Below are 26177 nucleotides of genomic sequence, written 5' to 3' on the forward strand. Positions count from 1 at the left end.
AGAACTAACACCCAAAAAAGATGTCCTTTTCATTATAGGGGACTGGAATGCAAAAGTAGGATGTCAGGAAACACCTGGCATAACAGGCAAATTTTGCCTTGGAGTACAGAAATGTTCCCTTGGTATCTCTAAAAGAATGCTCTTTGGGGGTCTCTTACATGATTTTGAATATACACATGCATATACACACACACACACACACACACACACACACACACACACATATTAAGTCTACCTATATATATATGTGTGTAAGTGAACTCGCTTAGTCATGTCCGACTCTTTGCAACCCCACGGATTATAACCTACCAGGCTCCTCTGTCCATGGAATTTTCCAGGCAAGAGTACTGGAGTGGGTTGCCATTTCCTTCTCCAGGGGATCTTCCTGACCCAGGGATCGAACCCGGGTCTCCTGCATTGCAGGCGTGTATATATGTACATATATATGCGTACATATAAATTTTCTTTAATTGTGGTAAAATATACATAATATAAAACAACTAAGATGTTAAGTTTGAAGTGTACAGTTCAGTAGTATTAAGTATATTTGCACTGTTAAGAGAACATTTTCATCTTTCAAAGTAAACTATACCCAGTAAATAACGATTTCCTCTTTCCCCCTACTCCATCTGGCATCCACCATTCTACTTTTGGTTTCTATGTTCAGCTACTCTAGATACCTCGTATAAGTAGAACCATAAGGTATTTGTTTTCTTGTGTGTGTGACTGGTTTATTTCACTTAACATAGTATCCTCAAGGTTCATTCATGTTGTAGCCTGTTTCACATGCTTATATTTTAAGTCCAGATGTCACCCTCATTCCCCTGCTCCCACCACCACTGTTACTGTGAACTAATTTTTTGTAGCTTAGTGTTCAAAAAATGGTATCTCAGAAATTCTTGTTTCTCTTTGTAACCGCAAATGTCTATAATAAATATAATGATTATTCCATCTACTTTTTAAAATAGAAGGATGTTTGTGATGGAGGTTATTCTTTAATCTCACACATTTTTCATTGAGTTATGTTTGGACTAAGGGTGAGATTGGGGAGCTACAGAGGAGACTCAGAACAGTCTTGAGTTTAATCATGAGGGCAAGGGGGTAGTGGTTTTATCAGTTCCCATTAGTATTTGCTTTTTATAAGGAACGACCCTAAAATTTAGTGACTTAAAACAAGTATTCTTTGGATTGACAGTTTCGGCTAATCTCAGTGTGGGGTTCTTCACTGCATTTTTCTTTTTTGGAGAGGCGGAGGGAGTTACTCATACTTCTTCAGTCATCTGCTGGCTTGATTGGAATTGGATGATCTCAGCTGGCCTTGCCCCTGTATCAGACCTTGGTTGATCTAGATGGCCTCATAGGGAGAGTCTCATATGCTCTCATCCTTGTATGCCTAGATGGCGTTTCTCTGCAGTCTTGAAGGCCTCTGGAGGCCTTCATCAGAGGTCTGTGTTGTTACTTTATCTGACATATGTTGGTTAGATCAAGTTGCTAAGCCCCTCCATATCTCAGGAAGTGGAGAAATTAACCTAATGGAATTGACAGCACAGTCATCCTGTTAAAAGGTTTCAGTTCAGTTCAGTCGCTCAGTCGTGTCCGACTCTTTGCGACCCCATGAATTGCAGCACGCTAGGCCTCTCTGTCCATCACCAACTCCCGGAGTCCACCCAAACCCATGTCCATTGAGTCGGTGATGCCATCCAACCATCTCATCCTCTGTCGTCCCCCTCTCCTCCCGCCCCCAATCCTACCCAGCATTAGAGTCTTTTCCAATGAGTCAACTCTTCGCATGAGGTGCCCAAAGTATTGGAGTTTCAGCCTCAACATCAGACCTTCCAATGAACACCCAGGATTGATCTCTTTTAGGATGGATTGATTGGATCTCCTTGCAGTCCAAGGGACTCTCAAGAGTCTTCTCCAACACCACAGTTCAAAAGCATCAATTCTTCGGCACTCAGCTTTCTTCACCGTCCAACTCTCACATCCATACATGACCACTGGAAAAACCATAGCCTTGACTAGACGGACTTTTGTTGGCAAAGTAATGTCTCTGCTTTTAAAAATGCTATCTAGGTTGGCCATAACCTTCCTTCCAAGGAGTAAGCGTCTTTTAATTTCATGGCTGCAATCACCATCAGTAGTGATTTTGGAGCCCCCAAAAATAAAGTCTGACACTGTTTACACTGTTTCCCCATCTATTTCCCATGAAGTGATGGGACCAGATGCCATGATCTTAGTTTTCCGAACGTTGAGCTTTAAACCAACTTTTTCACTCTCCTCTTTCACCTTCATCAAGAGGCTCTTCAGTTCTTCTTCACTTTCTGCCATAAGGGTGGTGTCATCCGCATATCTGAGGTTATTGATATTTCTCCCGGCAATCTTGATTCCAGCTTGTGTTTCTTCCAGCCCAGTGTTTCTCATGATGTACTCTGCATATAAGTTAAATAAGCAGGGTGACAATAGACAGCCTTGACGGACTCCTTTTCCTATTTGGAACCAGTCTATTGTTCCATGTCCAGTTCTAACTGTTGCTTCCTGACCTGCATACAGGTTTCTCAAGAGACAGGTCAGATGGTCTGGTATTCCCATCTCTTTCAGAATTTTCCACAGTTTATTGTGATCCACACAGTCATAGGCTTTGGCATAGTCAATAAAGAAGAAATAGATGTTTTTCTGGTACTCTCTTGCTTTTTTGATGATCCAGCGGATGTTGGCAATTTGATCTCTGGTTCCTCTGCCTTTTCTAAAACCAGCTTGAACATCTGGAAGTTCATGGTTCACGTATTGCTGAAGCCTGGCTTGGAGAATTTTGAGCATTACTTTACTAGCATGTGAGATGAGTGCAATTGTGCGGTAGTTTGAGCATTCTTTGGCATTGCCTTTCTTTGGGATTGGAACGAAGACTGACCTCCTCCAGTCCTGTGGCCACTGCTGAGTTTTCCAAATTTGCTGGCATATCGAGTGCAGCACTTTCACAGCATCACCTTTGAGGTTAAAAGGTTTAGTGTACAGGAATGGGAAGAATCTGTAGTTCATATTTTGAAGTCTTCTATAGGACTTCCCTGTAGCTCAAACGGTAAAGAATCTGCCTGTGAGACAGGAGACCAGGGTTCGATCCCTGGGTTGGGAAGTTCTTCTGGAGAAGGAAATGGCAATCCACTCCAGTATTCTTGCATGGAGAATTCCATGGACAGAGAAGCCTGGCAGGTTACAGTCTGTGGGGTCGCAAAGAGTTGGACACGATTGAGCAGCTAACACACACACACATAGGACTAATGGGGTGAGATTTATATTTTAGCATGATCACTCTTGAGCGTAGTGTCAAGAAAGATTTGGAGGGAGTTGTGAGTTAAGAGTAGTCAAGGCGGGATCATCATCTGTGGGAGAGATGTGAATGTGTAAAGACATCACATACTTTTCATCCTGTGCTTCAAAATATCTCAAGATGTTCCATACTGATTTATAAAGGGGCAAAATGGAGAGGTGTCAGGAAGCATTTAACAGGAGGCTTCCTATGTGCTGTTTTCTGTCTTGCATAAATCCTTTGTTCCTTATTAGCTCCTGAATGCAGGAGCGAGAGGTGCCATAAGCGGTTCCTGGGAATAATAGGAATCTATGCATGTCCTTTGTTAGCTTTTCCATACTGTGAAAAGTAACCACTTACAACTCTCTTCCCTTCTGATATGGAAAATAACTATTTACAACCCCTTCTCTTTGAGATTGATTCTAGCCTCATGTTTCCTGGATGACTTGTAAGATTTTTGATCCTTATCTCTACTGAGAAAATCTATCTTGTAAAACAGTATATATATGCCCACAATATGTTGAATAAATGCCCTTGTTCCATCAGAACATTGTTCTCCATGTCTTTCTTCATTTCTCTCTCTCTTTCTCTCTCATTCAGGCTGCTTCTATGAAGCACAGGGGTCCGCTGTGTCTACTTACTTGCCCGGGCTTTCAAGACCTCCTCGAGAGGGCGCCCTGAGCCTATGTAGACGGTGCTAACTCTTTGCCTTAGAGTTATATCGACACTCTGTGTAAACCGGAGAATATCAGTCTCTTTCCTTCCTTCTTTCTTTTACTTTCTTATCATCAACTCTGTACCACCAAGTTCCGGTCCATTAAAGGACCCCAACAGAGAGGGATTTAAGTTGGCTTAAAACTCAAAGTTCAGAAAACTAAGATCCTGGCATCCAGTTTCATCACTTCATGGCAAATGGGGAAACAGTGGAAACAGTGAGAGACTTTATTTCTGGGGACTCCAGAATCACTGCAGATGGTGACTGCAGCCATGAAATTAAAAGACACTTGCTCCTTGGGAGAAAAGCGGTGACCAACCTAGACAGCATATTAAAAAGCAGAGTTTGCAGACAAAGGTCCATCTAGTCAAAGCTATGGTTTTTCCAGTAGTCATGTATGGATGTGAGAGCTGGACTATAAAGAAAGCTGAGTGCCAAAGAATTGATGCTTTTGAACTGTGGTGTTGGAGAAGACTCTTGAGAGTCCCTTGGACTGCAAGGAGATTCAACCAGTCCATCCAAAAAGGAAATCAGTCCCGAATATTCTTTGGAAGGACTGATGCTGAAGCTGAAACTCCAGTAACTGGCCACCTGATGTGAAGAACTGACTCGTTTGTAAAGACCTTCATGCTGGGAAAGATTGAAGGCAGGAGGAGAAGGGGACAACAGAGGATGAGATGGTTGGATGGCATCACCGACTCAATGGACATGAGTTTGAGCAAGCTCCTGGAGTTGGTGAAGGACAGGGAAGCCTGGCATGCTGCAGTCTATGGGGTCACAAAGAGTTGGACATGACTGAGAGACTGAACTGAACTGACTGATGACTGAAAAAAGAAAGGGGAGACATTCAACTGATCCAGAGAGGCTTTGCTACATCATGCTCAACTGGAAATAATTAGTTAAAAGTTTAGTAAATTGTTTCTAATTAGCTCATAATTTAAAGAAGCATGTGCTGCTTTTTTCATCAGCATACTAGCTACGGAGAACTTAAGGAAGAATTGGAAGGAAAGCAGATTTATTTTTGTCACTGTCTCTTACAGTTACCCACACAAAATTCCCACTAGATCAAGGCCTGGCTGTCAAGCCCCATTCCTATTTGCTAGGGATGAATGACAATTAAAGTAGTTTGCATAGAGATGAAAGAAAGTGTTTGCATTTTAGAAGAGATGTTAATTTAAACAATTTTTAGCTGACAGATATAAACATTTAATATTTGAACAAAAGGCGGGTTGTCTATTTTTTTATAAGGTGTTAAACGTAGCATAATTGTTTAATGATATATGCCCACAAACTGAGTGCCTGTTTTTATATTTAATTAGCATTCTAGCCACGTGTATCTCTATCTCAATGGTCTTCATAAATAGAACTTGCCTGGGAAAGAGTACTACACTAAACCACAGAAACTGCAAATGAGAAATAGGGTGACCCTCCTTTGCTTCCTAGTGTGAGCAGTTTTCAAAGGTTTTGGGGTGTTTTTATTTGCTTTTTTAAAAATTCTTGTGTGCATGATGATTGATAAAATGAATGATTTACAAGGATAGTTATGCAATTTGTTGACATATATTCATCCACGTTTTGAGACTAGATTCTTTGCAATGTGGGAGTGGGTAATTTAAACCTAGATAATTTGGAAATTATTGGTAAATGCATATAAGCTATTTACTTTTAAAATTTATTTTTATCATTACTTCTGCTTTTGTTTCATTCTGTAGATTTTAAAACAGATTACAGATATCTTCTGTTTTAAAATTTAATACATTAGTTTGTGACTCTACGATTTAAGGACTTGAAGTCTTCAGTACCATTATTATGAGGAGTATAAGTCTTGAGTATCACTTAGTACCTATTCTATTTTCAAACTTCTATGATTGGGTTGATGAAAAATTAATTGATCTAAGAAAAAAACGAAAATTTTTGTTTGCGCTAAACTTGAGGTTTTTAACCAGGAGGAGCATGTCAGAAAACTCTGAAAATCATTTGGTCCATACACAGTTCTATCACTGCACTTCAGAGGTCAAGACACAGTTATAGCCAGTGTTTTTGAGACAGAGGGCTATACATCAAATAACATATTATTGACAGCTTACACAATCCATATCTGAGAGCCATGTGACACCTTATCAAGAAAGAATGTTATATTTAAGGTGTTGTGTTAGGAGAATGTTGCCATTTATGAATGAGGGGAAATTTCTACTGATGGGAAAGGTTTGGTTGATGCATAAGGCAGATAAACTATCCACAGTAGGGAGAGAGGAGGCCAGAGGGCAGAGAAATTTTTTTTATGTTTAATTTTTTCTTCTCTTGGTTTAAAATGTGAGTTTTACTTCACAATTGACTCAATTTTTCCCATTAGTCAAAACCCAAAGTCCACATGTTGCTTTTGGTTAGTATTGCTCAAATTTGTTTTACTCTGTATACTAATGTAGTATATGGTTCTCCTTTTTATCCTCTCCATACCATGTCTTTGGGGAATATGGGTCATTTTTTTCTAAATTCTAGATTTTGTGGTTTAAGAGACCAGAGAAAAACCATTATTTTTCAAAGAGCTCCTTCTTCCATCTCACCTGCATTTTGTTGAGGGCTTGTTATTGTAGGTTGTACTATTTGGAGGACATCTCTGAACAGAACAGATTTTAAAAATCCATTTCCTTCATGGCATTTACATTTCCAGTCTAGGGGAGGTGGACAGTAAACAAAAATAAAGTTTGTTAGACATCTTCTAGAAAACCATAGCAGATAACAAAGGAAATAGAAAGGTGTAGGACCATGTGGTATGTGTCAGATGTGTGGCTCAGTGCAGTAGGAGCCAGGGAGGGTGGAGAAGAGGATCAATTTACATTTAAATGGTTGCTCTGGCTACCTTGCAAGAGATGAAGGAGCTAGGATGAAAGCTACTCTGTAATTGGTGCAGTTACAACTCAGATGGGACTTGAGCCCCTGTCTCTTTTAATTGAGATCCCACACCTGGACTCAGGACTTAATGAAGCTTGGATTCTTAATGTTGTGTCACAGAAAGAATTCAGTAAGGGACAGACTGAGTCATGTCCGACTCTGCCACCCCATGAACTATAGCTCGCCAGGCTCCTCTGTCCTTCGCTGTCTCCTGGAGTTGGCTCAGATTCATGTCCATTGAGTCAGTGATACTATCTAACCATCTCATCCTCTGCTGCCCCCTTCTCCTTTTGCCTTCATTCTTTCCCAGAATCGGGGTCTTTTCCAGTGAGTTGGCTTTTTGCATCAGGTGGCCAAAGTATTAGAGCTTCAGCCACAACCCTTCCAATGAATATTCACAGTTAATTTCCTTTAGGATTGACTGATTTGATCTCCTTGCCATCCAAGGGACTCTCAAGAGTCTTCTCTAGCATCACAGCTAGAAAGCATCCATTCTTGGATGCTCAACCTTCTTTATGGACCAACTCACATCTTTATATGACTACTGGGAAAACATAGCTTTGACTATACAGATCTTTGTTGGCAAAGTGACGTCTCTGCTCTTTAATATGCTGTCTAGGTTTGTCATAGCTTTCTTTCCAGGAAGCAAGTGTCTTTTAATTTCATGGCTGCAGTCACTATCTGCAGTGACTTTGGAACCCAAGAAAATAAAATCTGTCATTGCTTCCACTCTATCCCCTTCTATTTGCCATGAAATGATGGGACTGGATGCCTAATCTTAGTATTTTTAATGTTGACTTTCAAGCCAACTTTTACACTCTTGTCTTTCACCCTCAAGAAACTCTTTAGTTCCTCTTCACCTTCTGCCGTTAGAGTGGTATCATCTGCATATCTGAGATTGTTAATATTTCTCCCTGCAGTCTTGATTTCAGTTTGTGATTCATCCAGCCTGGCAGTTCACATGGTATACTCTGTGTGTATGTAAGTTAAATACGCAGGGTGACAATATATGGTCTTGTCATGCTAATTTCCCAGTTTGGAACCAGTCATTACATGTCTGGTTCTAACTGTTGCTTCTTGACCCGCACATAGGTTTCTCAGGAGACCTAGTTGATTCTAACCAGGTTATGTTCTGTATATCCTGCTGTTGCTGCTAAGTCGCTTCAGTCATGTCCGACTCTGTGCAACCCCATAGACGGCAGCCCACCAGGCTCCGCCATCCCTGGGATTTTCCAGGCAAGAATACTGGAGTGGGTTGCCATTTCCTTCTCCATCTGTATGTCCTAGGCTATGTCATTATTCTCAAGGTTGTGCCCTCTACCCTCCTGTTTCAAAACCTGGTTTGAAGGTTGTGTTATAATAAAGATCTTCCTTTGTTTTAATTGTTTGGTGCTTAAATGGTCCTTTTTTGTTTTAAAAATTTTGTAAAATGCTTTCTGTTTTGCAAATGTCTTATTTAAGTGGCATTTAAAACTACTTATTAGTTGTTGCAAAAATCTAGAAATTTGCAAGTTCGGATTTTTAATAACAATTGTTCTTGGCCTGAAAATTTTGAAAATTTTCAAAACAATAAAAAATTAGAAGAATAGTAAAATGAATAGTCATTCCCTTCATTGAGACTCAACAATTAACAAAATTAAATTTTGTGACATTTGCTTTAGAAAGTATATATGTACCTTCTTTTTTGAAAATTCATTTGATAGCCGTAAGTTGCAGTAACATTAATGCCATATGATTATCTAATATATATTATATATTCAAATTTTTTCCTCTTGTCTCCTTTTTATCCAGGATCCAGTAGAATCCCCCATTTGGTTGTCATGACTTGTCTCCTTTAATCTGTACTAGTCTCCTACCTTTACTTTGGTCTTTTATGACATTGACATTTTTAAGGAGACCAGGCCGGTTGTCTTACAGATGTCTCATAATCTGAATTTGATCATTTACTCATGGTTAGATTCTAACTAAACCATGCAGATATGCTTTTACCTTTTGAAGTATGAAAAGCATGGGAATAGTGGGGATTTTGAAGAGTCTTTTGTAAGTATCACTTCCAGTTATTACAAAATGCTAATAAAGCACTTGACCTTGTAATAACCATTGTCACAGAGTCAAAGAACATTAATTCAGTGGACTTTTAGATTTTATCTCCATAAGTCATAAACTGGAGAAAATTAGCAGAATAGGCACAGTTTTAAAACAAAAAAGAAATATAAAGCTAGATTTTGACACCGTTATGTATCAAAGTGTGTTTTCAGATTTGACCTAATCCTTATTGTTCCTCCCCCAGCTCCTATCATTTTAAATCATCTATGCTGCCCCTGAAGCTTTTTAGTGTTGACTCCCTGTCTGCCTCTCTCATGTAACAAGGGCAGCTTCAGACTTAGGCCAAATGGCTAAGGAACCTGTAATTAGTATGTTCAGACAGAATATTCAGGTCCTGGAACCTGAGTCTCTTGAAGACCCATTTAATTTTCAATCAGAGTTCCAGTCATTTACATTGACAGGCCAAGTAGAAAGTCTATAATCTTGATATCTTTCATAAGGGAAGATGAAAGAAATCAGAGATACCACAGAATGAAGTTTTATCTTAAATAATATCAGTTCAGTTCAGTCGCTCAGTCGTGTCCAACTCCTGGCGACCCCACGGACTGCAGCATGCCAGTCTTCACTGTCCATCACCAACACCCAGAGCTTGCTCAAACTCATGTCCATTGAGTCAGTGATGCCATCCAACCATCCCTTCCTCTATTGTCCCCTTCTCCTCCTGGCTTCAATCTTTCCCATCATCAGGGTCTTTTCTGATGGGTCAACTCTTCACATCAGGTGATCAAAGTAATGGAGCTTCAGCATCAGTCCTTCCAATGAACATTCAGGACTGATTTCCTTTAAGATTGACTTATTTGGTCTCCTTGCAGTCCAAGGTACTCGCAAGAGTCTTCTCCATCACCATAGTTCAAAAGTATCAATTCTTTGGTGCTCAGCTTTCTTTATGGTCCAACTCTCGCATCCATACATGACTACTGGAAAATAGGTAGGACCTAACCATAGGTCCTAAGGTCCTAAGTTTATACAGTTTGTGTGTGTTAAGTACCATTTTAGGATAATGGGTTTCTTTTAACTGTTTACTGTTTTTCATAATAATTTTCCTCTTTTTTTAGCTACAAGGCTTTGGCCGACCAAGTGTATACCATGCTGCTATTGTCATCTTCCTTGAATTCTTTGCGTGGGGCCTATTGACAACATCAATGTTAACTGTAAGTATTGCTGAACCAGGTCCTTGTTTATGAGAGCAGAGACATCCTTAAGCGTATGAGCTGTATATCTAGGTATGTGTTTGAGAGTAGCTCTTGACAGTAATTTAAGACTGTTTAATTGTGTTATTTGCACTGTAGACTGTGAGCCACCTGCAACAAAATATATGCTTATTAAATATTCTTGGGTAGCAGGACCACTTCCATTGAACCAAAATCTTGGGAGTGCTTGTGTATGTACTCTAGTCTGCATAGTTAGGAAAATCTTTTAGAAGTCCTAGAGGAAAACATTGCAATGCTTTGTTAACTTACTTAGTAAGGGTGTAACAGCCTTTGAGTTAAGAACATAGTAATAGGAGATTGGTAAGTACTATATATAACAGTGACAGTGATGAATGAAAGAATGAAGAATTTCCATTTTTGGTAGCTGACCTATAGCCATTTCTTTGCAGAGACCATTTAATCCCTTAGCAAGAACTTGGAGGTTTGATATATGGTGTGGTGGTTAGAGGGAAGGGAGATGGTGAAGAAAAGATTGGGGTGCAGACATTAAGTGCCTAGTAACTACTTAACACTCAGTTTTAATAAAGGTATTTTTAAATTGGCCTTAAGAGTTCAGTTGTCTTAAATTGTTTTATAAAAATCATTGTTGGTTAACTCTTCCCAATCACCATTTTGCCTTACCCGAGAATCCCTTTGGATCCAGGTAAACTTTGTTCCCAAATTAGGTTTAGAAAATAGAGAACTTGAGAGGGTGGCTATTACCTTTACATATTACTTTGCTATACACTTTTTTAAAGTTTTTAATTCTTCTAGCACATATAAAATTACATCTTGGATGAAATAGTAAGGTTAAACTGCCTTTGTTTTTAATCCTCTGTTTTATTCTTTTTATTGCATTGCCTTTTTCTTCATTAATCCTTTACTGTAGAAGGTTATTGGTTATTAGTTAATGAGGGATAAGTGGCCTCCATTTCAAGTTTCATGAGATCCTGCCTGCCGTGTTCTTCACTATGTCCCTAGTGCCTGGGGCTGCCTGGGGCACAGGTGTAAAATGTGCATTTTCTTTGAACAAATGTATGTGTTACAGGTACAGGTGTCTTGAGTGATTGCTTCTCTAAGACATTGTTTTAATATAAATATAGACACACCAGTCTATTCATTTTAACAGACTGTTATAATTTAATTTTTGATCCATGTTTTCTGATTTTTACCACCCCCCACCCCGCCGTGTCCTAAGGTTACAAAGTTCAGAGTTCAAAATAGTGCTTTTCTGATGCAACCAATTGTCTATACTTTAAGTTGTTCAGAGAGTTTCTCAGTGTAGAAGTTATTCTGTAACCATTCTTTATTTGGTAAGAATTCAAATTGAAATGAGGAATAGTTTAGTGTTTTTGATATCCTGTGAGAAATTTTAAAACCACATTCCAGACAGTTAAAATCCTTGAGGCATTTTGACCCTATACCAGATTATCAGTCAGTCAGTCAGTTCAGTTGCTCAGTCATGTCCGACTCTTGGCGACCCCATGAAACACAGCACACCAGGACTCCCTGCCCATCACCAACTGCTGGAGTTTACCCAAACTCATGTCCATTGAGTCAGTGATACCATTTAACCATCTCATCCTCTGTCATTCCCTTCTCTTCCTACCTTCAGTCTTTCCCAACATTGGGGTCTTTTCGAATGAGTCAGCTCTTTGCATCAGGTGGCCAAAATATTGGAATTTCAGCTTCAACATCAATCCTTCCAATGAATACCCAGGACTGATTTCCTTTAGGATGGACTGGGTGGATCTCCTTGCAGTCCAAGGGACTCTAAAGAGTCTTCTCCAACACCACAGTTCAAAAGCATCAATTCTTTCGTGCTCAGCTTTCTTTATATTCCAACTTTCACATCCATACATGACTACTGGAAAAACCATAGCCTTGACTAGACGGACTTTTGTTGACAAAGGAATGTCTCTGCTTTTTCATATGCTGTCTAGGTTGGTCATAACTTTCCTTCCAGGGAGTAAGCATCTTTTAATTTCATGGCTGCAGTCACCATCTGGGGTGATTTTGGAGCCCCCAAAAATAAATTCAGCCACTGTTTCCACTGTTTCCTCATCTATTTGCCAAGAAGTGATGGGACTGGATGCCATGGTCTTAGTTTTCTGAATGTTGAGCTTTAAGCCAACTTTTTCACTCTCCTCTTTGACTTTCATCAAGAGGCTCTTCAGTTCTTCTTCACTTTCTGCCATAAGGGTGGTGTCATCTGCATATCTGAGGTTATTGATATTTCTCCTGGCAATCTTGATTCCAGCTTGTGCTTCCTCCAGCCCAGCGTTTCTCATGATGTACTCTGCATATAAGTTAAATAAGCAGGGTGACAATATACAGCCTTGACGTCCTCCTTTTCCTATTTGGAACCATTCTGTTGGTCCATGTCCAGTTCTAACTGTTGCTTCCTGACCTTCATATAGGTTTCTCAAGAAGCAAGTCAGGTGGTCTGGTATTCCCTTCTCTTTCAGAATTTTCCACAGTTTATTGTGATCCACACAGGCAAAGGCTTTGGCATAGTCAATAAAACAGAAATAGATGTTTTTCTGAAACTCTCTTGCTTTTTCGATGATCCAGCGGATGTTGGCAATTTGATCTCTGGTTCCTCTGCCTTTTCTAAAACCAGGTTGAACATATGAAAGTTCACGGTTCACGTATTGCTGAAGCCTGGCTTGGAGAATTTTGAGCATTACTTTACTAGCATGTGAGATGAGTGCACTTGTGCGGTAGTTCGAGCCTTCTTTGGCATTGCCTTTCTTTGGGATTGGAATGAAAACTGACCTTTCTCAGTCCTGTGGCCACTGCTGAGTTTTCCAAATTTGCTGGCATATTGAATGTAGCACTTTCACAGCATCATCTTTGAGGATTTGAAATAGCTCAACTGGAATTCCATCACCTCCACTAACTTTATTCATAGTGATACTTCTAAGGCCTACTTGACTTCACATTCCAGGATGTCTGGCTCTAGGTGAGTGATCACACCATCATGATTATGTGGGTCGTGAAGATCTGTTTTGTACAGTTCGTCTGTGTATTCTTGCCAGCTCTTCTTAATATCTTCTGCTTCTGTTAGGTGCATACCATTTCTCTCCTTTATTGAGCCTATCTTTTCATGAAATGTTCCTTTGGTATCTCAAATTTTCTTGAAGGGATCTCTAGTTTTTCCTATTCTATTGTTTTCCTCTCTTTCTTTGCATTGATCGCTGAAGAAGGCTTTCTTATCTCTCCTTGCTATTCTTTGGGACTCTGCATTCAGATGAGCATATCTTTCCTTTTCTCCTTTGCTTTTCGCTTCTCTTCTTTTCCCAGCTATTTGTAAGGCCTCCTCAGACAGCCATTTTGCTTTTTTGCATTTCTTTTCTCGGCAATGGTCTTGATCCGTGTCTCCTGTACGATGTCATGAATCTCCGTCCATAGTTCATCAGGCACTCTGTCTATCAGATCTAGTCCCTTAAATCTATTTCTCACTTCTACTGTATAATCATAAGGGATTTGATTTAGATCATACCTGAATGGTTTAGTGGTTTTCCCCACTTTCTTCAATTTAAGTCTGAATTTGGCAATAAGGAGTTCATGATCGGAGCCACAGTTAGCTCCTGGTCTTATTTTTGCTGACTGTATAGAGCTTTCTCCATCTTTGGCTGCAAAGAATATAAGCAGTCTGATTTCGGTGTTGACCATCTGGTGATGTCCATGTGTTGAGTCTTCTCTTGTGTGGTTGGAAGTGGGTGTTTGCTATGACCAGTGCCTTCTCTTGGCAAAACTCTCTTAGCCTTTGCCCTGCTTCATTCTGTACTCGAAGGCCAAATTTGTCTGTTACTCCAGGCATTTCTTGACTTCCTACTTTAGCATTCCAGTCCACTATCATATAAAGAACATCTTTTTTTGGTGCTAGTTCTAGAAGGTCTTGTAGGTCTTCATAGAACCGTTCAATTTCAGCTTCTTCAGCGTTAGTGGTTGGGGCATAGACTTGGATAACCATGATATTGAATGGTTTGCCTTGGACACGAACAGAGATCATTCTTTTGTTTTTGAGATTTCATCCAAGTACTGCATTTTGGACTGTTTTGTTGACTATGATGGCTACTCCATATAGCCATGAATATGATGGTCATCTGAGTTTAATTCACCCATTCTAGTCCCTCTTAGTTCACTGATTCCTAGAATGCTGACATTCATTCTTGCCATCTCCTGTTTGACCACTTCCAATTTGCCTTGATTCATGGACCTAACATTCCAGGTTCCTATGCAATATTGCTCTTTACAGCATCGGACCTTACTTCTATCACCAGTCATATCCACAACTGGGTATTGTTTTTACTTTGGCTCCCTCCCTTCATTCTTTCTGGAGTTATCTCTCCCCTGATCTTCAGTAGCATATTGGGCATCTATGGACCTGGGGAGTTCATCTTTCAGTGTTCCTATCTTTTTGCCTTTTCATACTGTTCATGGGGTTCTCAAGGCCAGAATACTGAAGTGGTTTGCCATGCCCTTCTCCAGTGGACCACATTCTGTCAGACCTCTCCACCATGACCCCTCCATCTTGTGTGGCCCCACACGGCATGGCTTAGTTTCACTGAGTTAGACAAGCTGTGGTCCATGTGATCAGATTGGCTAATTTGTGATTGTGGTTTCAGTCTTCTGCCCTCTGATGCCATCTCTCAGCGCCTACACTCTTACTTGGGTTTCTTTTACCTTGAATGTGGGGTATCTCTTCAAGCCTGGTCCAGCGAAGTGCAGCTGCTGCTCCTTACCTTGGACTAGGGTAGCTCCTCTCTGCCGCTGCCCCTGACCTTGGACATGGGGTAGCTCCTCTCAGCCGCCACCCCTGACCTTGGACGTGGGGTAGCTCCTCCCAGCTGCTCCTTGGATGTGGGATAGCTCCTCTGGGCCACCCTGACCTTGGACTTGGGTTAGCTCCTCTCTGCCACCGCCCCTGAGCTTGGAGGTGGGGTAGCTCCTCTTGGCTGCTGCCCCTGACCATGGACGTGTGGTAGCTACTCCCAGTGCTCCTTGGACTTGGGGTAACTCCTCTCTGCCACCCCTGCGCCCTCACACAGCTGGTGTCATGCAGCCCCTGCCCTTCTCACATAGCCCCCGCCCCTGCACCCTAATGCAGCTGTGGCCAGATTATCAGATCCCTTTCGAATTTAACTGATTAGCTAATGTGCCCCAGTGACCTAGTCTATCTTCTTTCTTACTGCCCAAAACAGATACTTTTCTTAGGGTTTCTATGCCCCTGTGAGACCCTGGTATGCAATTTTAGAAGACAACTAAAATGCTCTTCTACTGCCTCCTTGCAGATTCTCAGCAGTTTTACTGCTTGCAAAGGTCTGGTTAAAATGATTAGTTATGTGAGGAGTACAGCTTTGCTAGTGTCACTCTACAGTGTCATAGACAAAGTATTGCTCAGTTAGTGAAAGTGAAAGTCGCTCAGTTGTGTCCGATTCTTTGGAACCCCATGGGCTATACAATTCATGGAATTCTCCAGGCCAGAATACTGGAGTGGGTAGCCTTTCTCGTCTCCAGGGGATCTTCCCGACCCAGGGATCAAACATTGTGGGTGGATTCTTTGCCAGCTGAGCTACAAAGGAAGCCCATGTTTTCATGGCTCTTTGTAAGCTTTTGGTCTTGCTAAATTAAGCTAAAGGTCTTTTACTTTCCTGTCTCCTCTAGACTTTACACCATAGTTTGGTAACTTTGTTTCTTTCTTTCTTTTTGATGTGGGAGAACTGGTTTAGTCCTTTTTTTGAAAAGAAAGATTTTCTCAGGTATACACCCTCCACTTTCTGCCTTTTCTGGTTGGACAGAGAAGTGATAATACTAGGTTGTTCAGAAAGGAAGGGGCAAATATAGGGTTTGTTTCATGACAGCTGGAGTTTGTTATTCTCTTCCTTTATGATGGAGTTTACTAATATCCAGTTTCCAGTTCTTGGAATCTTGATTCTGTCATCCACCTTGGTATAATTTAAGGATGATGGTTCACGTGTATTCCTTCCCCCTGCTCCAACTTCTGCTGTAGCTAGTAGATAGCAAGCACTCTGTTCTGTTTCCAGGGCAAGAAAAAGTCCTGAGATCAGAGTTTGGAGATACAGAGCGGTATATACATAATCATATTTTGTACAGCCTGACTTCATCCTAGCATTCATTAGGACTGTTTTAAGTAGTGTAGAACAATTTACGTCTTTAAAAAAAATTTTTTTTTGTTTTGTTTTGGCTACGTCTGGTCTTAGTTGTGGCGCACAGGCTCTTCATTGTGGTGTGTGGCCTTATCTCTAATTGCGGCATGGGGGCTGCAGAGCACATGGACTCTGTAGTTGTGACGTGTGTGCGTGGGCTTAGTTGTCCCATGACATGTGGGATTTTAATTCCTCGACAGGGATTGAATCTGCGTCCCATGCACTGGAAAGCAGATCCTGAACCACTGGATCACCAAGGAATTCCCAAGAACTTACTTATTATTTTCTTTGTGAGGTTTGTTGCCTCTCTCACGTGGCCATGTCCTAGATTACAGCTTTAGTTTGTTAATTAGGCACCATCAGAAAGCTCTCCACCCCTAATATACTGAAGCAAAACCACAAGGTTGGCCTTACACAATGGCCTTAACCTTCCAGTAGTACTATTAGCTCATACATAAAAATGACTTCTCTCTTGTCTTACATTCCTGTTTGATATTCTACCCTCTCATCAAAATGTGTTTCCTTTTGTAAACTCACATTTCAGGAATCCTGCTAAAAATTCAAGGACTCAATGTTTCTTCCTACCACCCCGTTTTCTCTGTATGGTGATCTGCTAATCCAAAGAATGCTCTTCAAACACTTTGCTGCCACATTCAGTTTTCCTATACCTTCTTACTTACTCTCAACATGTATGTTGATATAACAGACATGTAGCCTATCTCATCAGCTCCACAGTCCAGCCCTTCTGCTTCCTTTGCATAACCAGTGTTTTCTCTTGAGAAGTGCGGTGGATGGATAGATAGAGCTGTTTGTCAGGCATTTTTGGCCGAGTACACAGGCACTTTGAGGCATAATTTGCTCTGCACTTGGAAAGGAAGTGAAGTTCTGACTATAAGCAAATTGGCACTGTTTGCTTTCTGGACTCATAAGGTGTTCCAGGCTCATTTTATATGATTTTGACAATTTCCTAATGGTGTTTTTGACCATAGTACCCAGAACCTACTGAAAGGTTGCAGCTGCAAGCCGTGAGCTACACTGCAAATCGTGACCTTTGGAGGAGAGGATCTCCATCCAGAATCAGAGATGAGGCTTGATCACTTGAAGCTTTTGTGTCATAAAGTTTTATTAAAGTATAAAGGGATAGAGGAAGCTTCTGACATAGGCATCAGAAGAGGGCAGAAAGTGTGCTAGTTTTTAGCAAAGAGTTATATATCTGTTAAAGAATCACCTCAAAACTGAGAGAGTTGTATCAGGCCCGTCTCCCACAACATGCATTTTGAGATAGCATTTGCACAGAGTGAGCATCCCCAGCCATAAAACAATTGACATGAATCTTAAAGAAAGGCAGATTTACAACAAAATACATAGTTGAAAGAAAACTTTTTATTCTGTATAGAGAAAGAAAAAAAAACAAAACAAAACAAAATCCTCCACTTGCAGTCTATTTCCTCCACTTGGGGTCCCCTAGCCTTCCTACCTGTTACCCTCTCACTACCCTTTTGTGTGTCATATAATTATTAAAATAAGTACCATTCACTAAAAGTACCTGTAACACATGATGTATATTTGTGTGGTTAGTCCCTCCGTCGTGTCCGACACTTTACAACCCCGTGGACTGTAGCCCACCCGGCTCCTCTGTCCATGGAATTGTTGAAGGATGGGGGACCCCTTCCAGGGCCCAGAAGTGGTCTCTTGTCTAACACTTGGAAATGAATTGTCTGAGGAGACACATATGCTGACAGAGAAAGATTTTTATTGGGAAGGGGTGCCTGGGTGGAGAGCAGTTGGGTAAGGGAACCCAGGAGGACTGCTCTGCCATATGGCTCGCAGTCTCGGGTTATATGGTGATGGGATTAGTTTCCGGGTTGTCTTTGGCCAATCATTCTGACTCAGAGTCCTTCCTGGTGGTGCACACATTGCTCAGCCAAGATGGATGCCAGCAAGAAGGATTCTGGGAGGTGGTTGACTATGTGGTGTCACCTTTTGACCTTTCCTGAACTCTTTGGTGGTTGGTGGTAGCTTCTTAGTTCTGAGTTCCTTACCAGGACCCCCTGTCTTAAAACAACTCATGCAAATGGTTACTATGGTGCCTGGCCAGGGTGAGCGGTTTCAGTCAGTGTGCTTCCCCTAACAGAATTTTCTAAGCAAGAATACTGCAGTGGGTTGCCATTTCCTACTGCAGGGGATCTTTCTGACCCAGAGATCGAACCTGCATCTCTTGCGTCTCCTGCGTTGACAGGTGGATTCTTTACCACAAAGCCACCAGGGGAGCCCGGTATATTAATATGATGACATTATATTAAATCTTTACCTTCTTTTGCATAGCTGACAGTTACCATGTCTTAGCTAATCAGATGCAATGATCTTTGTTTGCCATTTATTTCTGTCTTATTATTGTGTGTTGTATGTTGTAATCTGTAGCATGCTTTTATATCTGTAAACTTGTGAATGCTTTAAAAAATGCTGATTGCCAACTTACCAAGTTAATTAATTTTAAGAAGAGTTGACATGAAAATATCAATGCAGGGTAACGGTTGGTGGGTCTCTTTGTCTTAGAATTTGGTATATAAAATATTTAGTGTGCATTCTAGATTTTTTAATAATTTTTCAGCACTTTTTATATATCATTATATTGCTTTCTGGCATCCATAACATCTGATGGGAAGAGAGTTGTTAGTAAGTATTGTAGTTCACTTGATGTCAGGCAGGGGGTCTGTAAACTATGGTCCACAGGCTTAATCTGGCCCACTACCTGTTAATAAAATGTGGTCTGTGTACTAAAAACTTTTTTTTGCATTTCTAAAAAGTATGTTTTTGGTCACACATGAAAACTGTATGAAATTCAAATGTAAAATTTTCTTGGACCACAGCAGTGCCCACTGAAGGTGAAAGCTTTTGTTCTACAGTGGCAGAGCTGACTAGTTGTAACACAGACCATCTTACCTAAAATATTTATCTTATATTTATGTTCCTTTACACAATAAGTTTGTTGGTCCCTACTGTAAGTAGTAATTCATTTTCCTTTTCGTGCTGCTTTAGAGGTTTTCTCTTTGTCTTCAACAGTTTCTGCTGTAATGTGTCTAGGTGTGGATCTGTGTTTTGTTTGTTTCTTTATTTGTTTTTTAGCCATGTCTTGCAGCTTGGAGGATCTTAGTTCCCTGATGAGGGGTTGAACCTGGGCTATGGTAATGAAAGTGCAGAGCCCTAAGCACTGGACTGCCAGGGAATTCTCTTTTTGGTTTATTTACTTGGGGCTTGTGAAAGGTTGTTGCTGGACCATGAAAAGACGCCGGGATTCTTGGCCTCCAGAGAAGAATTCAATCCAGGGCCAGAGACGAGGCTTGATCGCTCAGAGCTTTTGTGTAATAAAGTTTTATTAAAGTATAAAGGAGATAGACGAAGCTTCTGACATAGACATCAGAAGGGGTCAGAAAGAGTACCCCCCTGCTAGTCTTCAGCTGGATGTTATATAGTCACCAGCAGTCTGTTAATGAAAGAAAGGAATGTCTTAAAACTCAGAATGGCACCAGGCCCCTCATCCATAAGATGCATTTTGGGATAATCTTGGCACCAGAGGAGTCATCCAGGGCCATAAAATGATTGACTTGAATCTTATGGAAAGGCAGATTACCATACAAATGGTTTTGTTTACATAGATTAGGGGAACAATGTCTGAGTATAACACACTGATTTGTCAAGTCCCTTCTGAGCCATTAGGCAGAACTGACTTAAAGACAAGAGTTTGAGGTAAATACATAGTACATTAACATAGCTTAGGACAAACATTTCCATAAGAAAAATGCATTGGTTAACTCAAGGTTTGAGAATAGTTAACTCATTATGACCCAGATAATCACAATGGTGTGATCACTCACCTAGAGCCAGACATCCTGGAATGTGAAGTCAAGTGGGCCTTAGAAAGCATCACTACCAACAAAGCTAGTGCAGGTGATGGAATTCCAGTTGAGCTATTTCAAATCCTCAAAGATGATGCTGTGAAAGTGTTGCACTCGATATGCCAGCAAATTTGGAAAACTCAGCAGTGGCCACAGGACTGGAAAAGGTCAGTTTTTGTTCCAATCCCAAAGAAAGGCAATGCCAAAGAATGCTCAAACTACTGCACAATTGCACTCATCTCACATGCTAGTAAAGTAATGCTCAAAATTCTCCAAGCCAGGCTTCAGCGATACGTGAACCGTGAACTTCCAGATGTTCAAGATGGTTTTAGAAAAGGCAGAGGAACCAGAGATGAAATTGCCAACATCTGCTGGATCATCGAAAAAGCAAGAGAGTTCCAGAAAAACATCTCTTTCTGCTTTATTGACTATGCCAAAGCCTTTGACTGTGTGGATCACAATAAACTGTGGAAAACTCTGAAAGAGATGGGAATACCAGAACATCTGACCTGTCTCTTGAGAAACCTGTATTCAGGTCAGGAAGCAACAGTTAGAACTGGACATGGAACAATAGACTGGTTCCAAATAGGAAAAGGAGGACGTCAAGGCTGTCTATTGTCACCCTGCTTATTTAACTTATATGCAGAGTACATCATGAGAAATGCTGGGCTGGAAGAAACACAAGGTGGAATCAAGATTGCCAGGAGAAATATCAATAACCTCAGATATGCAGATGACACGACTCTTATGGCAGAAAGTGAAGAAGAACTAAAGAGCCTCTTGATGAAAGTGAAAGAGGAGAGTGAAAAAGTTGGCTTAAAGCTCAACGTTCAGAAAACTAAGATCATGGCATCTGGTCCCATCACTTCATGGGAAATAGATGGGGAAACAGTGTAAACAGTGTCAGACTTTATTTTTTTGGGCTCCAAAATCACTGCTGATGGTGATTGCAGCCATGAAATTAAAAGACTCTTACTCCTTGGAAGGAAGGTTATGGCCAACCAAGAGAGCATATTTAAAAGCAGAGACATTACTTTGCCAAGAAAGGTCCGTCTAGTCAAGGCTATGGTTTTTCCAGTGGTCATGTATGGCTGTGAGAGTTGGATGGTGAAGAAAGCTGAGCACTGCAGAATTGATGCTTTTGAACTGTGGTGTTGGAGAAGACTCTTGAGAGTCCCTTGGACTGCAAGGAGATCCAATCAATCCATCCTAAAGGAGATTAATCCTGGGTGTTCATTGGAAGGACTGATGTTGAAGCTGAAACTCCAATACTTTGGCCACCCAATGGGAAGAGTTGACTCATTGGAAAAGACTCTAATGCTGGGTAGGATTGGGGGCAGGAGGAGAAGGGGACAACAGAGGATGAGATGGTTGTATGGCATCACGGAGTCGATGGACATGGGTTTGAGTAGACTCCGGGAGTTGGTGATGGACAGAGAGGCCTGGCGTGCTGCGGTTCATGGGGTCGCAAAGAGTCGGACATGACTGAGCGACTCAACTGAACTGAACCAATTGTGGCAATACAGTATTTTGAGAGAAACCTCCTTTTTAATTTGTATAGAGAAGGGAAAAAAGATATCTAATTTGTTTCCTCCTGCCGCTTAAGAGAGAGATGAAAATGTCTGACACTTGCAGCCTATTTCCTCTGTTTGGAGACCCCTGGCCTTCCTGCCTATTACCCTCTCACTTGTTTAGCTTCTGAAGTCTGCAGATTTATATGGCTTCCCAGGTGGCACTTTTGAAACCACTGATTCAGCAATTTTGATGCAGCAATCCATTTATACTTTTCAACTGTGGTGTTGGAGAAAACTCTTGAGAGTCCCTTGGACTACAAGGAGATCAAGCCAGTCAGTCCTAAGGAAATCAGTCCTGAGTATTCACTGGAAGAACTGATGCTGAAGCTGAAGCTTCAATACTTTGGCCACCTGATACGAAGAACTGACTCACTGGAAAAGACCTTGATGCTGGGATAGACGGGGGGCAGGAGGAGAAGGGGATGACAGAGGATGAGATGGTTGGATGTCATCACCAGTTTGGTGGACATGAGTTTGAGCAAGCTCCGGGAGTTGATGATGGACAAGCCTGGTGTGCTATGTTCCATGGAGTCGCAAAGAGTCAGACATGACTGAGTGACTGAAGTGAACTGAGCTGGTGCTAGTGGTAAAGAACCCACCTGCCAGTACAGGTGGATGTAGGAAATATGGGTTCATTCCCTGGATAGGAAAGATCCCCTGGTGAAGGAACTGGCAACCCACTCCCATATATGTGTGTGTGTGTGTGTGTATATATATATATGTATATATATATATATATATATATATATATTTTAATCAAATTTGCGAAGTTTTGGCCATTATTGTTTCAAATATTTTTGCTGCCCTTTCTATTTTTTCCATTTGGGACTCTCATCATACTTGAATTGTCACAAGTGTCAAGGGACTTGGAGGTGAAGTTCATCCCACCTGCGCCACCAGAATTTTCACTTTTTTCAGAATTTTACCATCAGAATTTTCACTTTGGTATGACAGAACAGAAGGTCAACAAATTCTGTCCTAATAAAGCTGGACAAAACAATCACAAACAACCATTTCATTACTCTGGAATTCAACCAGAGGCACACAACAAACTGAGAAGCACTTACTTATTAAGCTATTCAACTTCAGGCAACAACAGTGATTTTTCAGTTCTGAGCAATTTTGTTAAATTGTAACTGTGAGTGTAACAGTTTCTGAGTCCTGTGACTCCTTTTGGCAAACCACAGAAATCCAAATTCTATTGTTGATGGACATTTGGGTTCCCTCTGTTTGCCTATTACACATATTGGTTTTACGGTATTTCCTGTATATGTCTGTTGGTGAATGTGTATACGTTAAACTTCTTTCTACCTAGGAATAAACTGCAGAGTTTTGTTCAGTTTGCTATATACTGCCCAAAGTTTCCAGAGTTGTTGAATCAATTTACCCTCCAGTAAACCAGGCTCTACATCTTCACTCACAATTGGTATTTCATTGTTAATGATTCTGATGTGTACAGTGTGGCCCTATTTTCCATCTTCCTAATGATCAATGAAGTTAACGTCCTTTATATATATTTGTCTTGTGACTATCTTTGTGAAGTGTCAGCTCAGTATTTCATCCATTTTAAATAATTGTGTTGTCTATTCTTTTCTTGTTTTGAGTTCAGTTCAATCGCTCAGTTGTGTCCGACTCTTTGCGACCCCACGAACTGCAGCACACCAGACCTCCCCGTCCATCACCAACTCCCAGAGTCCACCCAAACCCATGTCCATCGAGTCAGTGATGCCATCCAACCATCTCATCCTCTGTTGTCCCCTTCTCCTCCTGCCCCCAATCCTTCCCAGCATCAGGGTCTTTTCCAGTGAGTCAGCTCTTCGCATGAGGTGGCCAAAGTATTGGAGTTTCAGCTTCAACATCAGTCCTTCCAATGAACACCCAGGACTGATCTCCTTTAGGATGGACTGGTTGGATCTCCTTGCAGTCCAAGGGACTCTCAAGAGTCTTCTCCAGCACCACAGTTCAAAAGCATCAATTCTTTGGTGCTCAGCTTTGGGGGCTGCCGTCTGCCCCACCCCGCGGCTGCCAATCCCGGCCTCGAGCAAGCCGCAGAGCCGTTCCCAGACGGGCACCCCCGGCGCTCCGCGGTCGTGTCTGGACTGAGCGCCGCGATGCGGCTGCTGGCCCCGAAATCCTCCAGGATCTTCAGGCGTATGGAACCTCAAGATCTTTATGATAATGGAAACCAAAAAGTTGATTGGTAAACCGCTTCAACCAGCAAGGCTATTTGTCATCTGACTTCTCCACCTGAAGCAGTATTCCCTTTCAACTTTCAGAATGAATATCCATGCAACACCCAGTACTTACAAACTGGAGTTAGCAGATGTAAGACGAATGGAATGCAAGCCTTTTCTCAAGGTCTTAATGAACATCATTCTCCAGTTAAAAAAGAGAGAATCAAATACAGCAGAGATTTCCTGTAGAAGCTCTCAAGTGTTTCCATCTGCAGAAAAAAACCAGACTTTCTGCCTGATCATCCCATTGTACTTCAAAAACCAGAAAACAACCAAAGCTTTAAGTAGCATTTTAAGAACATATGTATTTGAAGATAAAGAATTATTCATTTTCTATTTTGGACACCTGCAAATGAAGTGGATCTAGTAACAATAACTGTATTGGACTGTGCCAATTCAATTTATTTTTAATTTTGATGGTTGGGTATTTGGTTTCTCCTAAAATGAGAAAGAGATTTTAAACCTTAAAAATTTTCTAATCAGTTTCAGCTTTGTAGGCAGTTTCCTGCATAAATTGGGAAGTAACACTGAAAAGTAAGAATTTGGTTAGTGAAATGGGACGACTGTGTATTTACAATTTGAATGCTACTTGCAATTTTTGTTTTTCACCACTTGTAATAATGGAATGGAAATGTAAGCTGTAAAGATTCACAAATATAAAGTATTTGCTATGATGTATACATGATACAGAATTTCTTGTTGCTTTAAAGTTGCTTTTGTTCTGTTTCCCACTGACTTCATACTAGCACTTGAAAGGATCTTTACAATCTCCCTAGGGCTTAGAATAATTCAGGGTGTTCAATGAACAGTCGGAGAAGGTGATGGCACCCCACTCCAGTACTCTTGCTTGGAAAATCCCATGGACGGAGGAGCCTGGTAGTCTGCAGTCCGTGGGGTCGCTAAGAGTCGGACACGACTGAGCGACTTCACTTTCACTTTCTTTATAGTCCAACTCTCACATACATACATGACCACTGGAAAAACCATAGCCTTGACTAGACAGACCTTTGTTGGCAAAGTAATGTCTCTGCTTTTTAATATGCTGTCTAGGTTGGTCATAACTTTCCTTCCAAGGAGTAAGCGTCTTTTAATTTCATGGCTGCAATCACCATCTGCAGTGATTTTGGAGCCCATGTGTAGGATTTCTTTATATATTCTAGGTATAAGTTCTGGGTTTTTTTAAATGTATGTACGTTTGTTTTCCCTTCATGGATCACAGCCTTGCTGTGTCAAAGGGGCTTGTGTAACTCCATGAGTTTATGAACCATGCACTGCATGGCTACTCAAGATGGACGGACATATTGAAGAGTTCTGACAGGACGTGATCCAGTGGAGAAGAAAATTGCAACCCACTACAGTATTCTTGCCTGGGGAACCCCAGGGACAGTATAAAAAGGCAAAAAGATATGACATGGAAGATGAGCCACCCAAATTGGAAGGTGTCCAATATACTACTACAGAAGAGTGGAGGGCAATTACTGATAGCTGCACTAAGAATGAAGTGTCTGGGCTGAAGCAGGAATAATGTTCAGCTTTGAATGTGTCTGGTGCAGAAAGTAAAGTCCAATAATACAATAAATATTGCATAGGAATCTGGAATGTTAGATCCATGAATTAAGATAAATTGGATGTGGTTAACCAGGAGATGGCAAGATTGAACATTGACATCTTAGCACTTACTGAATGAATATGAATAGGAATGGACAAATTTAATTCAGATGACCATCATATTTACTACTATAGGCAAGAATCCATTAGAAGAAATGGAGTATCTCTCATATTCAACAGAAGAGTCGGAAATGCAGTACTTGGGTGTAGTCTCAAAAACAACAGAATAATCTGTTTGTTTCCAAGGCAAGCCTTATTCAGCATCACAGTAATCCAAGTGTGTGTCCCAACCAATGATGTGAAAGAAGCTGAAGTTGACCACTTCTATGAAGACCTACAAGATATTCCAGAACAGCAGAAAAAGATGTCCTTTTCATTATAGGAAATTGGAATGCAAAAGTAGGAAGTCAAGAGATACCTGGAGTAACTGGCAAGTTTAGTGTTGGAGTACAAAATGAAGCAGGACAAAGACTAGCAGACTT

The 26177-nt window shown here is 41.0% G+C and overlaps 2 pseudogenes across 1 annotated transcript in view; both read left to right on the forward strand.

Moving 5' to 3' along the window:
- LOC145507560 (solute carrier family 71 member 2-like) overlaps positions 1-26177 on the forward strand; it is a 130618-nt pseudogene that overhangs the window by 37176 nt on the left and 67265 nt on the right. The window contains exon 2 of the transcript XR_014054932.1: positions 10073-10168. The product of XR_014054932.1 is annotated as a solute carrier family 71 member 2-like (transcript). The remainder of the gene's footprint in view (positions 1-10072; positions 10169-26177) is intronic.
- LOC145507562 (uncharacterized protein C8orf88 pseudogene) lies at positions 23945-24457 on the forward strand (annotated as a pseudogene).

Source organism: Giraffa tippelskirchi, chromosome 1 (assembly GCF_054371585.1).
Source record: "Giraffa tippelskirchi isolate mGirTip1 chromosome 1, T2T-mGirTip1v1.2.pri, whole genome shotgun sequence".
Lineage (NCBI taxonomy): Eukaryota > Metazoa > Chordata > Mammalia > Artiodactyla > Giraffidae > Giraffa > Giraffa tippelskirchi.